The following is a 19,045-nucleotide window of genomic DNA, read 5'->3' on the forward strand; positions in this document are numbered from 1 at the left end:
TACTTTGTTGCAATTGTGCGATGAGATGTCAACTGAGCCAAGTAGTTTGGACATAATCGTAAATTTTTCAGAAAATTGCTTGCTTTGTAGGCTAAAGCATGATTCAATTATTAAAGGTTTGTTCACTTGTGACATTAGAATTTTGACACTCCCTTACAAAAATTCGCATTTAAGAAGGGCGTAGAAGGTGGAAAAATTAAATACCTTTTTGGTAAAAATGGTAGCCAAAAACGTTTTCTTTTTACTTAAATTATAACTGGTACAAACAGAAATTGCCAGGAATGATATTAAAAAAAATGTTATTAAGTTAAACCCATATTGATATTTTGTGAATTAATTTTTAAATTGAAAACTGATCACGAAGTTGGGAAGTTTTACCAATACGAAGCTTTATATTACGAGGGGTGCCTTTTATATTTCGGGATTTGGCAACCCTGGTGTTGCAATCTAGCAACTGACAGCTGTATCGCAAAGTTTGATATTTTTTGGCTTTTACGTACTCAGCACGTTTTGAAATACCAGCGCTATTTGTGTTGCTTACAGTAACTTAAAAGATTCATCTCGGTCCAAAAATGGAATTAAATCGTGAACATTTTCGCGCGATTATTTTTTACAACTTTCGACGTGAATTAACTCAGCAACATTGCATAGATGAACATAAATCATTTTTTGGCGATGAAGCTCCATCAAGGACCAGTGTTTATCGATGGTATGGTGAATTCAATCGTGGTCGTAGTTCACTCCAAGACAAATTTCGTGGAGGTCGTCCGAAATCAGTTGTTGTTCCGTAAACCATTGATGCTGTGCACGAACTGATATTGCAAGATCGTCATGAGACTTATCGTGAGATTGAGACAATCTTAGGCATTAGTGGGACCAGCATACATTCAATATTGCATAAACATTTGACTGTCAAAAAAATTTGTTCGCGTTGGATCCCACACAATTTATCAATCGCTCAAGAAAAAGGCTCGTGTCGATTGGTCGAAGGGAATGCTCAAAAAATACGATTGCGGGGCTTCGAAACACGTCTATGACATCGTGGCAGGTGATGAATCATGGATTTACGCGTATGAGCCCGAAAGTAAACAGCAGTCGACTGTATGGGTGTTTCAAGATGAGCCGAATCCAACAAAAGTTGTTCGCGCACGAAGCACTTCCAAGCAAATGGTCGCCTGTTTCTTCGGAAAAACTGGACATGTCGCAACCGTACGACTAGAACAACGCAGAACAGTAAATTCTGAGTGGTACACAACCATTTGTTTGCCAGTGGTCTTCCAAGAAATTAGGAAAACCAATCGCCAAAGACGGATCACTCTTCACCAGGACAATGCGAGCTCTCACACATCGGCTCAAACAACTGCATTTTTGAGCACCCAAAACATCGAATTAATGTGTCATATAGTCGTATAGTCCTGACTTGGCACCGAATGACTTCTTTTTATTCCCGTACGTAAAAAACTAACTGAGAGGTCAACGTTTTTCGACACCTGAAGAAGCAGTTGCGGCATTCAGAATGCATGTTTTGGAGGTATCTCATTCAGAGTAGCAAAAGTGCTTCGACAATTTGTTCAAACGCATGCAAAAGTGTATAGATCTTCATGGAGAATATTTTGAAAAACAATAAAGTGATTTTCGATGATTAAAATTTGTTTTTGTTCTCTAATCCCGACATATAAAAGGCACCCCTTGTACCTAAGCAGTATGGCCCTTATGAATTCCTTGCGCCTTGCTTTACTATGCTATGCCCTCGTAAGTTTGGAGTTTTGACCCCCAAGTCGCGATTATTCATTCCTAACTCCTTGACAAACTACCACGGGCATGAAACACCAAATGGTAGAAAATGTTGTTTGTAATAGCAGAGGCTCCTCGACAGGCAATGGCACACCTCCGAGTGTATCTCTGCCACGAAAAAACTCCTCATAAAAAGCCATGTGCCATCAGTAGGCTATGATTAGTTACATATTGCTAAATGAGCTCTTGTTGGTAGCTTATGTATCTTTAAAGTAACGTAATAAGTACTTCCCCCACCTGTATTTGAAAGGCATTGGACTCAAATTGTCAAAACGTTCATCTTTCACGTTCATTGCCCCAAAAAGATGGTTTGTGATATCCTGATTTAAGCTGTATGTCAGTATGTTTTCCATATCGCCTTGGTTATTCACATACCGAGCAAGTGTTCATACACCCTTTTGAAAACGAAATGTTTTTCCTACAAATTTTACATTTCTTCCACTTTTGCTAAACATTTCTAGAGTTAACAACCCAGTGCCTTGCTAAGGGAGCCGACTTGTCAATAGGGAATGAGAAAGCTGCTTACTGAGCAAACCTTTTATTATTGAATAGTAGGTATAATAAGAAATTGACTGAAAATATGGTGAAAAATTGTGAAAAAAGGTTTATAATTCTTGAAAATTTCTGTTTGGAGTTTTGTAAAGTGAAATAAGTTCGGTTCTTTTTTACAAGTTAACAATTTAATTTTTTGGCTTTTTAGGAACAGGTAATCTGCTGGAGTTTTTCCAGGTTTCCCAGCCGATAGAAAAATTGCTGCTCAAATAGATGCACGGAAATCATAAACATCAATAAATGCTTTGCCAGGCACACCCCAAGGAGCGCATCTCGGCCCACTTCTCTTTTCATTATTTATTACTGATCTACCCACAAAAATTTAGAACCACGGAAGGCCTTTCGCATGCAGATGACGTGAAGCTATTGAGGATTTAGTGTTCCTCAAATAATTTGCACTTGAATGTTGGTAAGTGCTGCGTCGTGACTTTTGCTAAAAAATCTAAAACAATAATTATTGGGAATGCACTAAATGACCAGAAGTTGTGTCGCAATAACACAAGTAAGAATTTGGGCTTAATTTTTGATTCAAAACTTACATTTTCCAGTCTTATTGACTACGCTGTGCCCAAAGCATTCACTATTTTCTGTTTCATACGTAGAAATAATGTTAATTTTATTGATCTGTTAACTCTCAAGACCTCAGTAGTCTAGCGTGAGTGCACTAGCCTGCCATTCCAGAGGTTATGAGTTCGAATCCCACGTGAAGCACGTGCACGCACTTTTCCAAATCTACTTTCCCTCTTTCTAATAATTTTTCATTCCAAAAACATTTTCAAAACTCACTTCACAAACCCAAGCTTATTCTTTCCACCCTCACTTCCGCACAATAGTCAGCGCATTATTTGCATTGTGGCTACCAAGTAAAATAAGCAAAAACAAAGAAACACACACAGTTACACATCGCATCAGTGGCGCCAGCAAGAGAAAGCGGGCAACCGCCGTAAAAGCGCAGACACACCAGATTTAGCGAAGTCCTCAACCATCTGTGCGATCTTTCTGGCAGAAATATGTGAAACACAGATGGCGCTCCAAGCGGTAAGAAGGCATTGTTCCTTAGCAACGACAGGTGGGCATTCCCACTATTTAGGTAGCTGCAGGCTAATCACCTACCCTGTCAGAAATCTAAATAGATTAACGAAACCAACGCAAGACTGAGTATTTTTAAGGGCCTATGCTCCCGAGAGGAGTGAGCAAGGAAAAAAACAAAAAAAAAAAACAAACAAACAAAACAAAGAAAGAAAGAATCCTTGAGCATTCTTGCATCTAGCGTTGTATCTATGCTCCGTGCGTAGTCACTTCGCGCACACGCTTTTGGGTGTTTGGCCGAGCAACTCCTCCTATTTGTGGCATACGTCTTGATGTTGTTCCACAAATGAAGGGACTTACAGTTTCAAGCCAACTCTGAATGGCAGATATTTTTTATGAGGAGGTTTTTCATGGCAGAAATACACTCAAAGGTTTGCCATTGCTTGCCGAGGGGCGACGGACAACTATTAGAAAAAGCTTTTTCTTCATTTTGGTCTTTTATCGAGATTCGAACATACGTTTTCTCTCCCAACTACTGTTGCATTATCTTCAATCCTTATTAATAACTGTACACTAATAAAATTGAAATACCTACAAGAATTTGTACAAAAATTGGCCGAATGGTCTCTCAAACTATATTGGGACCTGACACAAAAAAACTCCAAAGTGCAGCGGCAGTTCTGCCGGTGTACCTATACTCTTTCTCTAGCGTCTTCGCCGATGTCGTCCTCTCCAGCGAGTTTCAACCAACAATGACTCCATATAACAAAATTGACTGTATAATGGTATTATAGAGCCAAAACACAACTCTAGGCGGGAGGTCCCATCTTTTGTCAATAACGTCCTTGCATCCATACAGGGTTATTGTTGCCTTCCTAATCCCATTCTCAGTGTTAGGCTTTCCCGTTAGTTTACTGTCAAGGATTAGCCCTTTGGGGACGACGCCGCTCGACGGGCGAGCGTCGTTGAGGACGAGAGGTATTGGAGCACGGAGTAAATAAAATCAATACATTGAACGTTATAAAAACTAAGGCTTTATTTGACACAAGAAAACTTTTTCATAAAATCATAATAAATCAAAAAATAGTTGTAAACAAACTGCTATCACTACTAATGTTGAAATGCCTGAGTGGATTCCTTATTGCACGGATTTCACTTCCCTTTGACGAATAAGTAATGCCGTCATCTTCCGTCTTATCAGATTCAAAGCAATATTCGTCAGAACTGTCACCATCTAACGTATCATCTCTAAAACGCTTAGCCATCGTGCGTAGGATAAAATATATAAAAAACCTGCTGATTCCTCTGGCAGATAGCCTGAGAGACTGAATGGAAGAACTGAAATTCTTTCTGATTTTACCGTCATCTCACATCGTAAATTTTCATTACAAGGAAGTTAAGACGCGAAGAAGCGATGAATGGCCCCTTTGAATGAAAACGGGACTCTTTTACTATACCTATGCGTATCTTCTTGCTCAAAACGACAGACGACGCAATCTTTGCAGCTACGAACTAATTTGGACCGCTTTATGCCGACACTCGTCCCCAGAGGGTTAGACCTAGATACTTCACTTTGTCATAAAGCACCAACAGAGCGCCTACTACTGAGGGGAGTTGAGCTCTGGATATTTTATATTTCCTCGTGAATAGGGCAAGCTCTGTCTTAGGAGGATTCACCAACAAGCCGCAATCTGCTGCCCAACTACGTTCAGTTATCCCTGTTTCAAATCGTACAGAGTACCTAAAAACTTTCCTCTAACAGTTAGGGCCCCGTCGTTCGCGTAGGCAACCACCCTGCAGCCTCTTCGCACCAGCTCCTCCAGCAAGTCATTGATAACGATAACCCAGGGAAATGCTCATCACAACGTCTGCTCGAAAAGTATCAGAAATATGCCAATAAATCGAAAGCTTCTCATTATTCATTGATATTCCCCTCCCGTCAATGTAACTTCCATGGTAGCCAATCTTTAGACCCCTTCACATTTGCCGATTTTGGGATCGTTTTCAGATTTTTCAGCTGCTTCTGCGAATTCTCCTGCATCGCTTCAGTTGCCCGAAAATGAGTCCGTGAAATTTTAATCGGAGTGGTTGGTGCATACGGCGTTTGCGAAAAGTAGAAGGTTGAAGAAGATATAGAAGATGATTTGTGGAGCCGATTATTTTCCCTGTACCAAAGACAAGTTTTGTTTTTTTGTATGTAAAATATACATAAAGTTCCCTTACACCGCCCTGTGTCAGAATTCTGTGATCGAATTCTTGCTACGCAAATTTCGGAGAGCTTAATAGTGCTTGCTTCGCTTTCCTAACTTTGTTGTTAAAAAATGAAAAGTTTTAAATAGGGAAAAAGAAAGATTTTTAACTGGAAAAAATGAAGATTTTGAAGGAAAATGGGAGTTAACTTAAAAGGTTTCGACGGACTCAAGAATCTAACTTTCTGTATGTTTTTTTAAGTTTTAAACCCTTTTACCTTCTTTAAATAAACTGCGTTTCAGACTCCGTCGAACCGAGATATACTCCAAAATTCCAATTTAAGGCGTGAACTTGATCGATGACTCAGCTGATATAAAAAAAACCACAAAATTACTCTGTTCAAGCGGCGAGATCTCTTGCAAAACATTCCAAGCCGCCTTTTGTTTGCGCATTAGTCTCATCTCGTTAACTGCAGCTTTCAGAGCCTAATACGAGCTCATTGTTGTTGCACATACTCGTAAATCAGTGCGCGGCAAGTTACTTTACGTGCTGCGGTCACACTGTCAAGCTGCCGTGCGCAATGGGCTAATGTTGGCTGATGTTGTCTTCAGATGGTTTTGCCCGAGACTTCTTTGAAACCATCTCATTTCGCAGCGATTCGTTACAGCTCATTTGGGAGGAGTGCACAGCCCAGACATCAGCTGCTAAATGCTACAGCTTCTAAGTGCGAGTGGGTATAATAAGAGCAACACTAAATATTTGCTTGGTTTAATTTTTATTGTTTTCAAAGCGAAACCATGACTCTTTTTAGTCGCACTTACGAGCGCACAGCAAATAGGCGAACGCAAACGTTGATTTTGGTGTGGCCGTACTTAAATACGCTACGAATTGGTTGAGATGGACTAGCCATTATCAGGTGTTTTGTGTGCCGCACGAATTGTGGCAACATAAATATAGGTGGACGGCTATGAGTGCATGTGTGTAACTACAAGTAAGTATGTATTGGAGATGTAATTTTTTCGAATTTTCGGGATCGCGATATTACATTTTCGGTATTCCGGGAATAGTCAAGGAGAGACTCTTAATTTTCTTTAAATCTACCAGATCTCCGAAGAAATCTGAGTAGATCTTGTGGTGCCAAGGAGCCAAGGTCATCAGCGCCAAAGACCTCAAGCCTGATTCGAGCGAAAGTCGGGCAGACGCACAGCAAGTGGTGCACCGTCGCATCCTTCTCTCCACATGCTGGACAGAGTGCACTGCGTGATGTACTTCGCACCTCTGCTTCGCTCATAGAAAGTGGCCCGTCATCAGTGCAACCAACTGCCAAAAGTCCCTTTTGTTTAATGACAGGAGTATCTGACACAGTCGGCCGGACATCATAGGTAACATCAGGTTTGTTCATCTGCAGCATCTCTTAGCCTGCCAAGCTCGCTTGTGGGTTGAAGTAACCCGTTTGATAACCGTGGCTTTGATGGCTCCATAAGGAAGGGGCAGAACGGAGTCCGAGCCATAGAAGTTAGGTAGCATTGCTATGGCTGCAGACACATACAGATCTGTCTCTCCATCTGTTTTCCACAACAAAGTTCATCGCTTCTTGAACAGCATTCACCTCAGCTGTGCTTAAAACAGATGCGTACTTTCCCAGAGAAAAGTGTAGTTTTGTCCTGTTGGATTCCATATAGACACCAGTACCGGAACCATGCTCGGTCCGGTGCAACAGATAGGCACATCACATTGTAGTCTCGACTCCCAAGAGAGAGTCTACTCATCCAGACCACTGATGCATAGGAGATAATAAGTCTTATTATAGCTGTGTAGATCCATAGAATATTGCATTGAGAAAGATCCCACATTTTTCCAAAGACACCTTTGCACTGCCAGACGGCTGTCAGTGCTTTGGATGTTTTTGTTTCAACGTGTGACTTCCAAAGGAGTTTACTAGAAGTACGAGAATTACTCCAAGATTTCTTTCTTGATTTCTTAGGCTTCCCTTTTAGCTTAGGCAGAACGTAGTAACTTAAGTTATGCCGAAAAAAGTTCGATGCAAAAATAAAGGGTGGTTAAATTTTAAGGGCCGATGTTGAATGTAAACCATACCTAAACGCTAAGCTTCTTTCTGCATTTCATTCGCTATTTTTCAATTTCAGACTAATTCAATTTGAACCATCGAAAGATACGTAATCGATCCCCAGTAGTGAAGACACTTGAGGCCCTCCTACTCCCACTCTTCACGACACACCTGGCCCCAGCCCCACATCAGCACGGATTCCGACGAGTGCACAGCACCACCACGGCACTCACCGCCATAAACGCCCAGATAAATCGCGGGCTTAACCAAAACCGCCCCTGCGAGAGGACTGTCCTAGTAGCGTTGGACCTAAAGAAGGCTTTCGATACAGTCAGCCATTCCACGTTACTAGATGATATTTATCAGTCGACACTCCCGCCAGGGCTGAAGAGGTGGTCCGCGAACTACCTGAGCGGTCGGCACTCGTCAGTGATTTTTCGAGATCAAATGTCAAAGCAGAGGAAGATTAAGCAAGGCGTACCGCAGGGTGGTGTCCTTTCACCCTTGCTTTTTAACTTCTACATCTCGAAGCTCCCCCAACCACCAGCGGGAGTTTCCCTGATCTCATACGCTGACGATTGCACGATAATGGCGTCGGGCAATGACATCGATGGCCTGTGTTCCAAAGTGAACAACTACCTCACCGACCTTTCTCGCTTTTTCACTGCGAGGAATCTCCAACTTTCCCCCACCAAGTCCACGGCGACCCTTTTCACCACCTGGACAAAGGAGGTCAAGCTGTCCCTTAAGGTAAAAGTCGATGACACACCAATTCCGACTGTGAATAACCCCAAAATTTTGGGTGTAACCTTCGACAGCTTGCTCTCCTTCTCTGCGCATACAACCGCAATTGCCACTAAAGTCCAAAATCGCAACAAGGTCCTCAAATCGCTGGCCGGCAGCACTTGGGGCAAGGACAAAGAACTGTTGCTTTCGACATTTAAGGCAATTGGCCGGCCGGTTCTAAACTATGCTGCGCCTGTCTGGTCGCCTGGTACTAGTGATTCGCAGTGGACAAAGCTGCAGACATGTCAGAATACCGCCATTCGGACAGCGACCGGGTGCCTCCTGATGTCACCCATACAACACCTGCACAACGAGGCACAAATGCTCCCAGTTGCGGAGCACAACAAATTGCTCAGCAAGCAGTTCCTGCTGGGGTGTTACCGCAGGTTTCACCCCTGCAGACACCTGCTTGAGCCCGAGCCGCCTCCCAGGCACGTCAGGAGACATCTCCTCGACTACGCTGACGAACTCCAGGACAAAACTAACCGAGACCTACTGGACAGGACAGTATTCAGACAGTCAATAAACGACATTCACCGGGAGACCGTTACCACCTTCATGAACTCCCGTCCTGTGAATGCCGTAATCGGAGTCCAACCACCACCCATTGCAGATGAAGAGCTCCAGCTTCCCCGTGAGACTCGTGTAACATTGGCACAATTACGTTCTGGATATTGTAGCAGGTTAAACTCCTACCTATCCAGAATTGACCCCGACATACCAAACACATGTCCGGCATGTGAAGGGACCCCGCACGACACTAACCACCTCTTCACATGCCCCCTCAAACAGACTCATCTAACCCCCCTCTCCCTCTGGACCCAACCTGTCGAAACAGCATGTTTCCTGGGTCTACCCCTAGATGAGCTAGACGAAGATGACAGATGATATACCTACACTGACAGGGCTAGCTACGCTGTTAAAAACAACAACAAACAACAACAACAACGTAATCGAGCAAACGCGATAAAGTTTTTCAGGCTTATTATGAAAACGGGCGTTCAAATCAAAATGCATATCGCGCACTTCGTGAAGAAAATCATCTTCATTGATGAGGCACATTTTCACCTCAGTAGATTCGTCAATAAGCAGAATTGCCGCATTTGGGCGAATGATAATCCAAGAGTGATTATCGAAAAACCAACGCACCCACAAAGTGTGACTGTTTGGTGCGGGTTTTTCCAAAATGAGGTCGGTCAGGCAGTTACTGTGAATAGTGTTCGCTATCGTGAGATTATAACGAACTTTTTATGGCCCGAATTGGAAGATATGGATGTGGACGATATGTGGTTTGAACAGGACGGTGCCACTTGTCACACAGCTAACGAAATAATGGCTCTTTTGCGCGAAAAATTTCATGGCCGAATAATCTCACTTCGCGGCGATGTCAATTGACCGCCAAAATCATGTGATTTGACGTCGATAAGCCAGCAACAATTTAAGAGCTAAAGGATGACATAATTCGGCACATTAACGGCATAGAGCCTCAATTATGCCTCAGCGTAATCGAAAATTTGGACCATCGGATGGAGGTGTGCCGCCGAGGCCGCGGGGGCCATTTGGCCGATATTTTATTCAATACGTAATTGAGCCATACCAATATTATCATAATCAAGAGAAATTACAATAATTTCCTAAAAAAGTTGTATTTTATTCAAAATCAACACCGGCCCTTAAAACTTAACCACCCTTTACTTAAAAATAGAAGATTCTTACTTCGGCTTATGCGGGACAAAGGTTGTGTAAATTGGCTGGAACTTAAAATGATAAAGTCGGAAACTTAGTTTTATTATTTATAAGCATACATACCTGAGGTGGATGGCCGTTCCCTCAAATTATTTTATTATTAATTGATATAATGCGCATTTTAATATTGAAGTCCGTTGAAGAGTTGAACTTTGAACGCGAATAACGCAGCTGAGTTTTGCCACTACAGTGTTGCAAAGGCAAAGTGCTTTCCAATGCTGCGTTTTAGCTATAAATGGAGACTTTTTTTTAAAAATTACAAATTTTGAAAATTCTGGGAATGTAAAAGTACCGGCATCCCGAAGTCCCGGGATCGACATCCCCCGTCTGCATGTATGTACATATGTATATGTAAGTGCCATTCGTTCGCTATTCATTTATACGCGACGTGTCACCGATTAACTGCGCCGCTACGCTTGTTCAAATCTCCTGGTCATTTGTTGTTTTTATTTACTACTCATAGCCGATGTATTTAGGTTGTGGTGCAGCCAGGTCGACTGCTCGCCTGCGCGCTTGCTTGCCTGATTCGCTACCGATTTGGCTATTCGGCAGGCATGAAAATCTCCTTTTGCCCAACAAAATTTTATTTTATTTTTGCCTATTTTTGCTGCTATGCTGCTGTTTCCTCTCCTTCCGCTTTACTTTTGTTCTACCGCATCTGATGGTGGGTGATAAATGTGGTCGAGTCCAGTGTGTGTATGTGTGTACGTGCTCTCATAGCTCTTTTTGCCTAAATAGCAACTTGCCATGTTGCTATGTTGCAAGTTGCAAGTTACACTGGCTTCCGTTGAAATTAGTTATTCACGCGCGCCTCGTTTAGGGGACAAAATCCTTAAATACAATACTTAAAAGCGCGCTGCATATCGCGTTGCGGAGCGCTTTTATTGTTGCCTGCTTTTGTTTTAATGACCATCAGCCTCATTGGCGCTGGTGCTGGTGCTGATGCTGCTGCTGATGCTGGTGGTGGCACATGTGGCACCCATTGTTGCCTCAGCCACATATGCATACCAACTAAACGCTGCACGTGCATGCGCTTGTGCCTCAAGATTTTGCTCATTTGCTCATGCTGACGATGATGATCGTGCCGCTGATGCTGCCTGCCTACTGCTTAGCTGCCGTCCTGCTGCCACTGGCACTGCTGTCTTATCAGCGTCTCCATGCGCTACCCACCACTGGTGGTGCCTTCCAATCGCTCTACTTGCCATATGTTGCATGAAGTGCCGCACAGCGCACAGCGCACATGCCCACTCTCACTCCGTGTGTGCGCCCACCATTTTGCTGCCTTTTTGGCCACTTTTGGGCCGCTTTTGCTTAATGGCTAATGGCTTATTTCCTTGAAATGTGCCTCTCATGCGACCGAAAATGCCAGGTAATTAACCTGAGCCATGTTAATGAACTTAACAAAACATTTATGCAGATTTAACTGCTGCTGCTGCTGCTGCTGGTGCTATTGCCGCTGTAGCCGCTGGTTTGTCGCAACGTTTTGTCTGCTATTTCGCTTTGATAGTTGTTGCTGTTGGGCCTCATTTTATTGTAGCTTTTACGTTCCTTTTTTTGATTGTTTTTGTATGTTTGTTTTGTTGTTGTTTTGCTAATGTGCAGACACATTTGTTGGAAATGAGGTTGTTTTCGTGTTGTTGACAATCTAATTAGAATACGTAGAGCACTAGTTGTTTTAGTTGTTATTGTTGCTATTGTGTTGAGTGCTTTAAATAAGGTTATTTTTGTTGTTGCTGCTTAATTATTATTGTTGTTGGTCTATTGCCTGTTACTGTTCCATTTGCGATTTCAGGTTCATGGTGTTGACACATGTCCGCATCCTAAGTCTATCGTTTGTCGGCAGTTCGTTGCGCCAATCTGTTGTGTTGCTGGTTGGTGTTTGGTGTTGTCATCACCATCAGTTATTGCGACTACTGTTGCTGTTAGTAGCTGTGTTTTGAAATTTTCGACAAGAAAAATTGAGGCTTTTGTATTAGTTGAGAGATTTTTTAATGTATTCCGCTTTCGGGGAGTAAACTGCCTAGGAATCCGTAGGTCATATTAAAGCTTTCCAGTAGCCGGATGTAGAGAACTGATTGCTTCGAAAATGATGTATGAAGAGGTAAAAGATAAAGGGATAAAAGCTTAAGAATAGAACCTACAGACCGAAAAACAGAAATTCATTTCTCGATATCAAAGTTTGAGAACTAAATTTGCGGAATCTGAGAATTAAACTTTTAGAATTCCAATTGTATGCTTAAGATCAGAATTAAGATTTGATTTTTCAAACCCTTAAATGGAAAGGCAATCGAGTTCAAAGCTAGAGGAGTTGCTAAAAGTGAAGCAGAGAAAGCAGAGAGCAAATTCTATACACCATATAAACGCCCTGGACTAGAACTACCTGAGCGTGAAATGGAATGCCAGTTTTATATTTAAGATCCAAATTAAGAATTGAATTCCCAGATTCTTATATAGAAAGGCAATTGAGTTCAAAGTGCGACGAGTTCCTAAAAGTAAACCAGGGAGCAAATTCTGTATACCAGATAAACGCTTAGGAATTGAAATGTCTGAGCAAGAACTGAAAACTGTTTGGGAAGCAAATTAATTACTCCAGATCAGAGCCTGAGAAATTAATTCCCAGAATCTTGAAAAAATAGTAACTTCTTTACTCTAGTTCGAAGTTCGAGAACTGAATTCTAATAGTCTTAAGCAGGAATCCAACTCAATATACTAAATAAACGTCCAGATTTGAACTATTATACTTAAGCTTGAAATTGAGACAAATTGTGTACTCCAGATCAAAGTTTTAGAAATGAACTCCCAGAACCTTACAGAGATATACAATCTTGTACTCGGTTCAAAGATCGAAAACTGAATTCTGAATACTGAAGTTTGCAAATTCTTTACTCGAGCTCGAAGTTTGAGAACTTAGTTTTCAGTATTTCAAATGCTTATTTGGTACTCGAAATCGTAGCCTAACATTTGAACTCCCAGAGTTTTAAAGTGAAAATCTATTATTATATATATTATATTTAGTTCAAAATTCGCGAGTCGAATCGTCGAAAAGTGAAATAGAAAATCAATTCTATACACGAGATAAAATCTTGAGATAATTCTCACAGAAAGTAAAATATAAATCCAGTTGCATACACGAAATCAAAGCGTGAAAATTGAGCTCCTAAAGCGCAATAAAAAAGTCAGGCTTTCACTCGGGTTAAAAGTACGAGAACTGAGTTCCCAGAAAAAGAAATAATTAAAAATAAAATAATAAAAGCTAATTCTACAGGGTGAACGATATGAAGTGTTACCAACTTCACACTGCTTGCATCTGTAAAACAGCTCATGACATCAACGTCAAAAGTGTTCTAATGACAGTTCAATATATTGTTTATAAGCCATCAAAAGCATTTGCGTCTCAGTTTTGTTGAATCTTTTTTTCTGTGATGGAATTCAAACGTAATAGTGTGATTGCATTATATTTGGCTGAAAAATCACAACCAGCCATTGTTCGTGAGCTCAGTCACCTCAAAGTGAATAAAATGTTTGTGTGTCGCACTATAAAACGTTACAATGATACTGGTAGCATTGCAAACTGCTTTGGAGGTGGACCAAAAAAAAACCGCAACAACGCCAGAAATGGTTCGAAAAGTGAAGGCTCGACTTGAAATAAATCCACGTCGAAGTGGAAGAAAAATGGCCAAAGAACTGAAAATATCGCAAGACAGCATTCGACGCATATTGAAAAATGAGCTCAAGGTCAATGCTTACAATTTCCAAAAAGCACACGATCTTTCACTCCAGCAAAAAAAAAGTTCGGTGCGAAAGAGCAAAGGAGTTGTTGCGCTTGCACAAACATGGCGAATTTCCTAACATTGTGTTTTCATATGAAAAAAATGTCCCAATTGAGCAGTTCATAAACACTCAAAATGATCGTTTTTATTTGACCGAACGCTCATACGAGAATTTGAGCCTACGTATGGCCACTTGAAGCAATTTCCCATCGCAGTGACCGCTGATGGATGCTCTCCAATCGTTTTTATCGATCCTGGTGTCAAAGTGAATGCGACTTATTATCGGGAAAATGTTTTAGAAGCTGCTTTAGAGCCGTGGACAAGCAAACATTTCGGTCGTAGACCATGGACGTTCCAACAGGACTCGGCACCATCTCATAAAGCTCGTGTGAACTAAGAATGGTTAAAAAATCAGGTTCCACACTTCATTTCGTCCACACAATGGCTTTCGAATTCGCCAGACGCAAATCCGATGGACTATTCCATCTAGTCCATTATGGAGAGCAAGGTGAGGACTAAAAAATATGCCAGTATGGATGCGCTGAAAAAAACGACTATACGTGAGAGGGGCCAAAATACCTCAAGATCACATTCGTGCAGCATGCAACTCATTTTTTGACCGTTTGAAGGCTATAGTCAAGGCAAAAGGTGATCATATCGAGCTAAAGTGAATATATGTTAAAATTGTAATCATTTTTGAACAATTTTGTCGTTGAAATCAATATAAACTAATTTCACATAAAAAAGTTATGGGGTTTTGAAATACTTCATATCGTTCACCCTGTATACTCGAGATAAAAGCTTGTGATTCAAACTCGCAGAACGTGAAGTAGAAATCCAGTTCCATGATGGATTGCGCCGGAGGTTATTCAAAAGCGTTGAGAAGTGAAATCGATTTGACCATTGGTGATATAAATGAGCGATTCAATGTTAAGTGATCTAAGTATTTTCGACATTGCCATCAATTCTTGTAAAAATTGGTTTATTTGCAGACTTTGTGCATGATAAGAAGTTAACTGAAAAAATGGTGAAAAAAATTTTATAATTTTTTTTAGATTTTTTCAATGATGAACATTTTTGTATATATATACTAGCTGTACCCGGCGCCCGTTGCTACGCCAACTACTAAAACAAATTTAAGAAAAATAACTTTAAAGAAAAATCAGTACACAAATATTCAATTCATTCCAAACTATTTTATTGATTTTGTATATTTCGAAAAAATTGTGACATTACAAAGTTTAGTTGCAATTAGATGCTTATTGAAGTGCTGTGGGATACACAATATTTCTTGTTTTTCCATCTGGTGCGTAGACGAATAAATCAGAAGTTTTTCCGACACGTGGGCAAGCCACATAGAGCTGTCCATGTGAGAAGCATGGATTGTCTAAATTTAATCCCCACACTTGTAACGAATGTCCTTGTGCTTTATTAATAGTCATTCCGAAAGCGAGTCGCACCGGGAACTGTAAAAGTTTGAATTCGAATGGCACATCTGTCGGGATCATTAAGATACGTGGCAACAGTACATCTTCCCCTTTGAATTTTCCAGTCAAAATTGTTGCCTCGATAACATTGTTCATCATTTTCTTGACTGGGACTCTGGTTCCGTTGCAAAGTCGTGGTGGATTTATGTTTCGAAGAAGAATGATGGGTACACCAATTTTCAATGTAAGAACGTGCAGCGGCATGCTTGGGAAATCAAGCGATGGATGGATAGTTGACAACCTCGGCTTGATTTTCCACAGAATCGATGGACTTGTATGTATGTTGTTGTTTCAGTGGGTATTTTATGCTGAATGGTGAAGTTGATGGTATTGCCATTGATATTTTTGGCTGCTAATATATGTAGCACACGTACTGAGCCACTGATGGTTTTTGTAGTTTTGTGCAATGTTTGGGAAAACTTTTTGCACCAATTCGTCGATGCTTTCTGTGATCTTACAGAAGTTTGCTGGCAGGGTGATACATTGTGTAGATTCATCAATTTGCATTCGCCCATTTTCAATATCCAATAATTATTTTGAAAAATTTCCAGCCGATGCATCCCGTTGTAGTTGTACACGCATTTTAGTTTTCAAAGTCAATTTCTGTAAATGATGCCACATAACTGATGATTTAAGACATGCATAAAGCTCATCAGCGGGTGTTGAACGTGGTATAATGGAATGGGCAGTGTTTGTCGAAAATCACCAGACAATAAAATGAGTGGCCACCGAAGATCCGTCTGTTTCCTCTCAAATCTCGCAGTGTACGATCAAGCGCTTCCAATGCTTTCTTGTGAGACATTTTACATTCGTCCCATATGATAATTTGACACATTTGGAGTACTTTTCCCATTCCAGAGTTTTTGCTGATGTTGCATGTTGGTGCCTCTATGCCTGTGAAAAACAGTCCACCGCTTTGTTCTGTGATTCACGCATAATTCTGTCAAACGCAATGCGTTGTTCTAACGAATGCCCCCAGTTGATCAGAATTATGGTGTGTTTCTCGTAGCAAATCATGATCGAAAAGATTGTTTGCAGGTGGGTTTGAAGCAGGCATTCCCAGTTCCACCAGTGCCTTGTTAGAGATTGTCAAACATATGTCTTCAATCAAAATCTATGTTACATCTATGAACATGTCATATTCGTTTCCTCTGTGTACAAGAACTTGGTCATACTAATTTTTATGACAATCGGTTGAACGGGACAGAAGTTGTTACTCTGTAGCGCCACCTGGTGACGAGTGGCATTAATGAGCATATTCTATAAGCCTACTCCGTGGAAAAATACATATATATACCAATTTTTATAATAATCGGTCCCGTAGCTTTTGAGTTCATCGATTACATACAGACAAACATTCATTTTTATATATTGGGTTGGGGAAAAAGTAATGTCGTATTTTGTCAATTGAGCGCGACATTTAAACATATCTTGCGTTGTACTTATTGCATCGGGTCACACTAAACGGCGATTTGAAGGCGACAATCTGTACTACAAGTGTTTCTTTGACAGTGCTGTGATCGTACGTTTCAGTCTTAAGTTATAGCGCGTCAAAGATGGAGTCCACCAAGCAAGAAATTCGTCATATTTTACGTTTTTACTACCCTAAAGGTAAAAATGCAACGAAGGCGGTGGCAAAAATTTGTGAAGTTTATGGGTCTGATACTGTAACGATTCGCACAGCACAGCATTGGTTCGATCGATTTCGTTCAGGTGTAGTAGATGTCGAAGATGCACCTCCTACTGGTAGGCCAATCGTCGTAAAGACTGATAAAATCGTTGAAATTATCCAAAGAGATCGGCATGTGAGCATTCGCTCGATTAGTTAGGAACTAGGTGTAGACCACAAAACCGTTTGGAACCATTTGCAGAAGATTTGATTCCAAAAAAAGCTGGATGTTTGGGTGCCACACGTGTTGACGCAAAAAAATCTCTTGGACCGAATCAACGCTTGCGATTCTCTGCTAAAACGGAACCACTTGACCCATTTTTGAAGCGGATGGTGACTGGCGATGAAAAGTGAATCACGTCCGACAACACCAAGTGAAAAAGATCGTGGTCGAGAAGCGGCGAGCCGGCCCAACCCATCGCCAAGCCCGGATTGACCGCCAGAGAGGTTTTGCTGTGTGTTTGGAAGGGAATTATCCACTATGAGCTGCTTAACTATGGCCAGACCCTTAATTCAGTCCTCTACTGTGAGCAGCTTGACCGTTTGAAGCAGGCGATTGACCAGAAGCGGCCAGAATTGGTCAATAGGAATGGCGTTGTGTTCCACCAGGACAACGCTCGTCCTCACACATCTTTGATGACCCGCCAGAAGCTACGGGAGCTCGGATGGGATGTCGTATCGCACCTACCATATTGTCCGGACCTGGCACCAAGTGACTATCATCTCTTCCGGTCCATGCAAAACGCCCTTGGTGATACCAAGTTGGCCTCAAAAGAGGCTAGCGAAAACTGGTTGTCTGACTTTTTGCAAATAGGGAGGAGGGGTTTTATAAAGGGGGGATAATGAAGTTGCCTTCTAAATGGCAACAAGTTTGCGAACAAAACGGGGCATATTTGACTTGAATCGGATAATTCTAAGTATGTTAAATAAAGCGTCAAATTTCGATCACAAATACAACATTTCTTTTTCCCCAACCCAATATAAAGAAGATATAATTAACACTTACACCTTTTTTGGGTGTTTGGCTGAGCATCTCCTCGTATTTTTGGTGTGCGTCTTAATGTTGTTCCACAAATGGAGGGTCCTATAGTTTCAAGCCGACTCCGAACGGCAGATATTTTTATGAGGAGCTTTTTTCATGGCAGAAAACACTTGGAGGTTTGCCATTTCCTGCCAAGGGAGGACCGCTATTAGAACATTCTTTTTCTTCATGTTGGTCTTTCACCGAGATTCGATCCTACGTCTTCCGAATGGTAGTCATGCACCAACCATTCGGCTAAGGCGGCTGTTGGTATGGAGTTATTTAAAATGAAATATTTGCAGCTTCATTTTAGCATTTACATACATAATTTTTTTATATAATATATTATGAAAATTTTATATTCTTTGAAAATAAGTTTGGGAAAAAATTATCTGAAAATTTTGAGTATTTTTTTGGCATTTTTAAAAATATTTCAGTTCAGATTTGTTTCTTTTTTTTTTTTTATTTAAGTAGAGACTATGCTCATTAATGCCTGTAATTTGCATAATGGAAACTCCATAATTTTTCGAGTTATATGCAAATACATGCAGCGAACCAGTGATTAGTGTAAAATTCTAATCCCGCTAAGCTCGAGCATATAACTGTAAGGACGTGGGGACGATTCAGCCAACTTGCAAAGACTTTTTTGTACAATGCTAATTATTATTTTTGTTTTTTCATTTATTAAAAAAATTTAAATCTTCATGTATTCACTTCAAATAGCCTTACGTTCTCCTTTTTGGTATCTCGAATACTCCTCACACGTAAATCTATTTATATCCTGTTAATTTCAATTTACAACTCTTTGTCGCATGATAAGTGATGATTAGCCAGTCCAGCTCCAAATTTCATAGTTGTTTGCAGCCATATTAGCCGCATAACGACGCAGCACTTACAAGCACTAATATGCACACAAACATCCACTAATACATA

This window comes from Anastrepha obliqua, chromosome 5, assembly GCF_027943255.1.
Source record: "Anastrepha obliqua isolate idAnaObli1 chromosome 5, idAnaObli1_1.0, whole genome shotgun sequence".
In the NCBI taxonomy this organism is placed as follows: Eukaryota; Metazoa; Arthropoda; class Insecta; order Diptera; family Tephritidae; genus Anastrepha; species Anastrepha obliqua.